The 7,392-nt window shown below is 32.6% G+C and overlaps 1 long non-coding RNA gene across 2 annotated transcripts; it reads right to left on the bottom strand.

The window, feature by feature from the left end:
- Nucleotides 1-1,591: 1,591 nt before the first annotated feature.
- LOC131182319 (uncharacterized) lies at nt 1,592-7,073 on the bottom strand. Of its 2 annotated transcripts, XR_009150621.1 has the most exons (5): nt 6,855-7,073; nt 6,623-6,754; nt 6,247-6,297; nt 5,547-5,931; nt 4,781-5,504 (listed from the first exon to the last, which is right to left on the bottom strand). It is a non-coding gene; the product is annotated as an uncharacterized LOC131182319 (long non-coding RNA). The 2 variants fall into 2 exon arrangements; XR_009150622.1 differs by lacking the exons at nt 4,781-5,504; nt 5,547-5,931 and adding an exon at nt 1,592-1,850 and having other exon boundaries at nt 6,855-7,066.
- Between the last annotated feature and the right edge of the window lie 319 nt (nt 7,074-7,392).

The following is a 7,392-nucleotide window of genomic DNA, read 5'->3' as shown; positions in this document are numbered from 1 at the left end:
GGTTTTGTTAGCCGCTTTGGGTGAACAAAGTTATTGTTTGGGCAAACAAAACTATTGTTCGGTCCTTTTCTTCTTGTTTGGCCTTTTAAGTCCCTATTTAGGTTTTCCATGTTTGAAAGTGCTTCTTGCTTTGACTATCCAAGATGGAAATATCTTTTACTTTCTGACTTTATTCTAGGAGGGTGATATCATGTAATAAGAAACTTATCATTGCTGATGGCATTTATATATGTGATAATTGCAACAAAGAATGTAAGTTTCCTTTGGTCAAGTAAGGTTGCATTTTTTTTTTGTTTTTATTATTCATAATTTTTTTTTTTGCTTTTGTTGTTTTTTTGCTCGCAGCAATTTTGTTGTCTTTTTATAAAGTGATGCATGTATTTTGTCAAATTATAGGTATAAAACACATATGAAAGTTAAGGATTAAATCGCTCAAAGCACTTTTGTTTCGCTGAATGTTGATGCTAAGAAGTTGCTCGACACATCAACTCATAAGTTGTTGAATAGATAAAGCCCAAACAGTAATGACGTCCCTATATAGATTCGCACCCTTTGTGGGAAAGATTTTATTTTCAAGTTGAGATTGAATAGCTATAATTTGAAAGAGGGTTTGGAAAATTTTAGTGTCATGAAGGTTTTTGTGCCCAACGAGAAATTAAAATTACAATACAGATTGAAAAATGAGGAAAAGGTATTTTCAGATTTTGTTTTTCAGCGATATGTTTGACATACATGTACTATAAGTAAATTGCTCATGGTTGCCTTTGCAGAAAAAGTATGTGAAAGATGACAAAAAATATCAGAAGAGGTAGCTGAACAAGTGGAGTTTCAAAGAGAAGTTGTTTTGTGCAATTATAATTTGTTCATGATATTCTGTTTTCTCAATCACATATATCACTACAAGAAAAAAGAAAATTAGCAACCGAAAATTCGGTTTCAAAACATTGAAAATCGGTTTTTAATTTCAATTAGAAACCGATTTGAAACCGAAATAGTTGGTTTACAATTCGTAGGTTTCTAAATAAATTAAAAACCGAATATGACGTCCGTTTCTAATTCTGAAACCAATTTGAAACGGATATTTTCGTTCTAAAATTAGATACCGAATAACTTCAGTTTCTAAATCTGTATCAAGTTAGTAACCAAAATATATCGGTTTCTAATAATCTGAAACGGATTTCCGTTTCAAATCAGTTTCTAATCGGAACAAAAATAAAACACTTTTTAAAACCGAAATATATTCGATTTCTAAATAAAAACGAAATTTTTATTTCAAATCCATTTCTAAGCATAATAAAATTAAATAAAATCATTTTATTTTGAAACCAAATGCTTTTCTGTTTCAAATTAAAAATGAAATTCAGCTTCTAATCCGTTTTAATTACTGTAAAAATTTTTATTTTTATTTATTTAATACATTATTTTTTATATTAAAAACATATAATATATTATCAAATCTCAATACTAAAAGAAAATTAAAAATTCTATCATAGATAAAATAAATAAAACATTGAAGAAAAGGATATCTTTATTAAATTATGAAGTTCATAAATTTAATATATGCAAAGAAAAGTATACACTTGCAATGCAATTGAAACACTAAGAAATCCAATATAGACTCCAACCAACAAACTTCAGTATTGGGCAATAATTATATCACAACAAATATAGATTACAATATCACAAAAGTGAACCAAGTCATGTCTGGCCATATTTTCTCGGTAAATACCCATGCTAGCAAGATCTGGACCATTCCACTCCATGTTTATTCATGAATATTCTGGTCCCATAACAATATCTCTTCAAACATTAATTATGCCCCATAGTCAAATCAAGGATAAAGCCATAATCTGCATCAAGGAAAAGCACCTCAATGAGTAAAAGTGAATTCAAAATTACTCTTAAGTAAATAGAAAGCAGGACAATTTTCTTTCCATTAGTTCAATATAAAGGACTTAAATCTGAAAATTTATAAGTATCAGTAGTAGCAAATATTAGTTTAATCAATCATAGCCCTCATAGTCAACAGAACGCAGAAACCACCTATGGAAACAATATTCAAATCTCAAGTTTCAAATTCATTTGCCAAACTATAAATTATAGCTTTCAGATCCAAGAAAACCCCTTCCCCTCATCTGAGGCCAAAAACCCTTCGCATTTGATCAATCATAGCCCACGTAGTGAACAGGAGCCAGAAACCACCTATGGAAACAATAATTAAATCTCAAGTTTCAAATTCATTTGCCAAGAACAAAAGTTGTCATAAATTTCTTTGAACACAGAAAGATCAAGATATTTAAATACTCTCTCCCTCTCTGTATTGAATCCTTGACCGAAAACAGAAACTGCAAGAAGAATTTGAAAATTATCAAAAGCCAAATGTTAAGCACCCACAAAATACCAACACAGCGTGAGCTAAGAACATCAAATTGCCCTTTCCAATCATCAATTGATCTCTCCATACATAAAAGTAGATATCTTTGGTTAACACATTAAACTTGCAATGTAGAATACCAACCAATGTAATGAGAAACTATGGTATCTGGGCAGATTATTCTTTTAGTGAACACTTGAGTCTTGATGCATATAAAGCCATCAATTTGTCAAAGCATAAATCCAGATATTGCAAAAGAGAGTATCCAAAGCTTCCATTCTTAATTTAAGATATTGCAAAATATTGGTTCAGTCCTACCCACATGCCATCAAAACAACTCGCTGGAAGTATGCTAAAGCTATGTGGAAATAGTGATCCAGAAGAACAAACCAATTTAATGATAAAGCTGAGGTCATAAATAATCTCTCTTATGCACCCGTGGGATCCTGGCAACATACAAAAGGCAAGCTCCAATAATCTCCTTAAACTGGACATATTACCACATCAACATAACAAGAAATAACAGCAAACTTATTATTGTATAAAAACTTCCCGTCTCCTATTCACCCATAAAAGCTTCCCGCCTCTTATGCACCCAAAGGATCCTGGCAACATTCAAAAGGCAAGCTCCAACTTAAAAACCTTAAAATGGACATATTATACCACATCAACATAACAAGAAATTACAGCAAACATATTATTGTTTAAAAAACTTCCTTTGTCAATAATTGGCACATGTGATAATCCATGGATTTCTCATTGCACTTGGACAGTCCTCAAAAAGCAAATTCAAACCTATCCAAATTTTCAAGACAATGGGGAATTTTGGTAAATTCGTACAAGCTCAGACCACAATTGTAATTATCAATCTCAATCACTAAAAATAAGGGAAGTAAAAACATAAAAAAGGAATAATTCTTGGATACCAAAAAATTTTTAGGAAACAAAGGATATTCCGACTCATGCCCAACCTGATAAGCAGCAGAAACCAATTAATCAGGGCAAAAATAAAAAATAAAAAAAGGACACTCCCCAAAAAACAGAGAGAGAGAGAGAGAGAGAGAGAGAGAGAAGGGGGTCAGCAGAGGCAGACGGGGTCACTCTTAAATATTAAAGGAATTCCAGTAAAAGGAAACTTCCCGATCAATATCATAAACTGATCCCTCTATAAGTTTGATTTCTCAGAATACTGAAATCTAAGGCACCCTAAAACAAGAAGCACCAAATTCTCATATTATAATCAAATTCCTCAAATAAAAAAGCTGGAAAAAGACAAAAGAACAAACTTAGAAACTAGTTTTCTGTGCCTAATAACTAGTGATGTATAAAAACAGTTTCCAAACACAAAATAAAGAGGGAAAAAAAAGCTGCCCGACTACTCTGCCAGCAAGATATAGGATTCAACCACAAGATCACTCCTTGACCCTGTACAATCACACCAATAATAAAATACTCAGAATAATGGGTGACTGCTACATGGAAATTCAAGCAAAAATTATTGATGCAAAGATCCAAGAAAAACCCTTTTCTCAATCTTAGTTCATGCCTCAAGAGGATGGAAAGAAACACCTTGGAGCAACCAAATCTACCGTTTTAGTTCACTTGCAAAGAGCTCAACCATAAGATGACCAATTAAAACAGACTAAAGATTTAAATCAGGAAGCCACCAAAACAGAAGGGAAAAACTTGAATAATCCTCACAAGTAGATAATTATGCACTATATTCGTCCTTCTCTCTGTGGCATGAACTTGCAGTGTCTTCATGTCCAAAGGCAACTGTAAACACAAGATCCATCTAGGAACAGATATTGCGACTACTATAAACAACTAACAGAGATTTAAAGAAACAAAAAATCAGGAGCAGCAAAAACAATCAAATTGAGAAAACCGAAAAACTAAAATCTAGGAATCTAACGAGAAACAATCCTACAACACAGAAGTAAAAGCTAATGTGGGAATTTTTCTAAGGTTCCACTAATACAAAACACAAAATTGTAAGGCAGATTTGTACAGAAGCAAATAATCACTCCCCTTATGCATAATAGTGCACATAAATCTTGAAGATTGACAAAATTACAGATTATTGCAACCAGTTATCACAATCTAAATAGCTCCATAGGCATAAACTAACACACAATTTTTATATAGACTATCTTAGCCCAATCAATCCTTCCATAGGGTAAAGTGAGTACAAATAAAGTTAATTGACCATTTTCGAACCAAAAATTAAAGCAAAAAGTTATTGATCAAACCTGTCCACATTCTTGAAACAATAGGTCATTGGAAGAACATGAACACTCCATAGTCGAGCTGTTATCACATCTTGTTGTCTTACACTAAAATAAGGTAGAAGGGGAAAAAAAAAACTAAAACATAAAATAAAGAAGAATTTTTTTTCACCAAATATTTCTCAAACAAGGATAAGACCCTGAAAAACACACAGATTAAATTCATATTCAGTTTCTCGTTATTTTTAACACTTGCATATATTTTTAGAGCAAAATCATAAATTTTATCACATTCCCTCCACAAGTTTAATTACTCAAAAACATTGAAGCCAAAAAAGAAAAGGAACACCAAGATCTTAGTATCTCCCAGACTCTTAGTCCACAATGCTGCTCACATTAAAACACTTGACCACCTGAAAACAAATGCACATACCAACTTAGATTCAATTCCATTTGCCTTAAAAAACAGGGATTTACGCTAGCTGACTATATACACAAAAAAAAAAGGGAGGAAGAAGAAGAAGAAGACTAAAAAAAAAAAGGGGCTCCAAATCACTCTTTGCTGGTCTGTCTCCCTAACACTCCCTTGCTGACAAAATCCTCAAAATTTGAGACCAGTCCGACAGAATCCTGAAAATTTGTGACCAGTACTCAGAATCTACATCTATCAAGGATGCATAAAATCACAAGTTACAAATTAAGATCCAAGAATCCCTTGATCAACCATATACTCAATACCAGATGGAAAATAACCCCTTACCATTTGTAAAGAACAATGTTTCATACTATGAACCAACTAAACACAAAAATAAAAATAAAGTTCCAGCACAATTGAATCTCAGACCAACAATTGCAGAAATACCAAAGGACATCACAAACTCCTCGATCATAACAAAAGATACCTGGACATGGACATATACAACATTGGAGCGAATTTAAACTACCAGGACATGGACATATACAACATTGGAGCGAATTTAAACTGCAGGCTCAACAGAAAATAAGATCTTCATAAAAAGAACAACAAAAAAGCCAAATTATATCATCAAACTACTCAAATCTTAGACCAATACCAATAGCAGCGAAAGACAAATACTCCCTCTTAATCATAAACTGATCTCTCTCTCTCTCTCTCTCTCTCTCTAATATTGAAGGGAACCTGTACAAACACAACATTGGAGCTTTGATCAAACACCTTAAACTTGCTGCGTATGACATGAACTAACACAAAAGAAAGACAACATATTATCAATTATTGAGAGACACTTCCTAGATCAATCTTTGCCAATGTCTCCCTGAATTTCTTTTCTCAATGCACAAGAGCAGATCCTGAAAAAACAAGAATCAAAACCTCAATTCTTTTTCAATTATTTTAGATAAAGAATTCTGAACCAATAACTAAAGACAGACTTCCTCAAACCAAAGATCTATACATTCTCAAACCAATGGATAGGAAGAAAGTCCAAACTCACTTTGCTGTTATTAAGAAGCATTAGACCAAATTACAGTCAGATTACACAAAAACCATAATAAAAAATTATAAAAACGAAAAAAAAAAAAAAGGAAATAGATAACAATGGTCCCCCAAATATTGTTATTCACCCAAATATTAAGACTTTGGATGCTTCTGCATTAATTACATACCTAAAAGCGGCACCTTCTTGAGGAAGCTTTAATTCCATGCACTTTGGGCACCTGCAAATAATAAAATGTTGTAAAAGAATGGGAAATCTGAGGATAAGAGAATTGGAAGCATACAAGTTCACTCAATGAAGTTTCAAATCAATTGAAAAAGTATGAGTCAATTAGAACCGAAGCACAAAATCTCAATCTCAGTAAGGAAACACACGAAATTAAAATATGTATGTCAACTGCCGCAAGGTTACTATTATGGTTGAGTTATACCAGTTCGATTTCAATAACAAAGCACCAAAATGGCCATAAGTTAAAATTACGTTTATTGAAATAAATTCAGAACAAATAATCCAAATTAAATAGATGAACACAGCAAATTACATACTGAAGATGCACAGGCTTCCCGCATTGAACACAGGATAAGGTAGTTGCTTCCGCCGCATCAGAGCCACCGGCCATCGAACCCTACAACTCTCGCCCTCTTTTTGTCTCTCCCAACAGCTTGCAGTCCAATAATCTGTAAATCGATTGATCACTATCAGTGGCTACAAAGATAAAATTATAAAGAAAGTTGTTCCATTGAGTTCAGATTATTGAACATGATAAAGAAAACGGACCTCTGGTTGATTGCGGGTTGTCGAAAGGAGGATTTAGAATCGAGAGGGTTGTGTAAAAGAGAGCAAGGGAAATAAAATTGGGCAGGAGTAGCTAGGGTTTTTAGAGAAAGACGGCGAACACGATAACTGTAAAAATCAAAGATGTAGTCTAAATGGTGACTTATAAATTCCCAATTGAAATCGAAGCGGGGCAAACTGTGGTAATGGCAGACATAAGAAAGAGGGAGAGGAGCAAGGGATTGGCGAGATTGGGAAAGTGGAAGAATAATTGGGAAAAAAAAAAAAGAGAGGGAATTTTAACTTTAGCGAAAAACAAAAGGCACTAGGTTATTTTTTTTTATAGAAAATTGAAAATTATAAATTTTATTTAATATTATTATTTTTAATAAATTATTTTTATTATTATTAAAAATAAATATTAAAATAATTAATAAATTTTAAGTTATATATTTATATGGAGAAACCTATTTAGTCTACTTTGAATTTTGAAACTGAACCCTTCGGTTTTTAAATCATGGGATTAGAAACCGACGGATTC

Source organism: Hevea brasiliensis, chromosome 8, assembly GCF_030052815.1.
Source record: "Hevea brasiliensis isolate MT/VB/25A 57/8 chromosome 8, ASM3005281v1, whole genome shotgun sequence".
Taxonomy (NCBI): Eukaryota; Viridiplantae; Streptophyta; class Magnoliopsida; order Malpighiales; family Euphorbiaceae; genus Hevea; species Hevea brasiliensis.
This window is presented reverse-complemented; position numbering and strand designations above follow the sequence as displayed.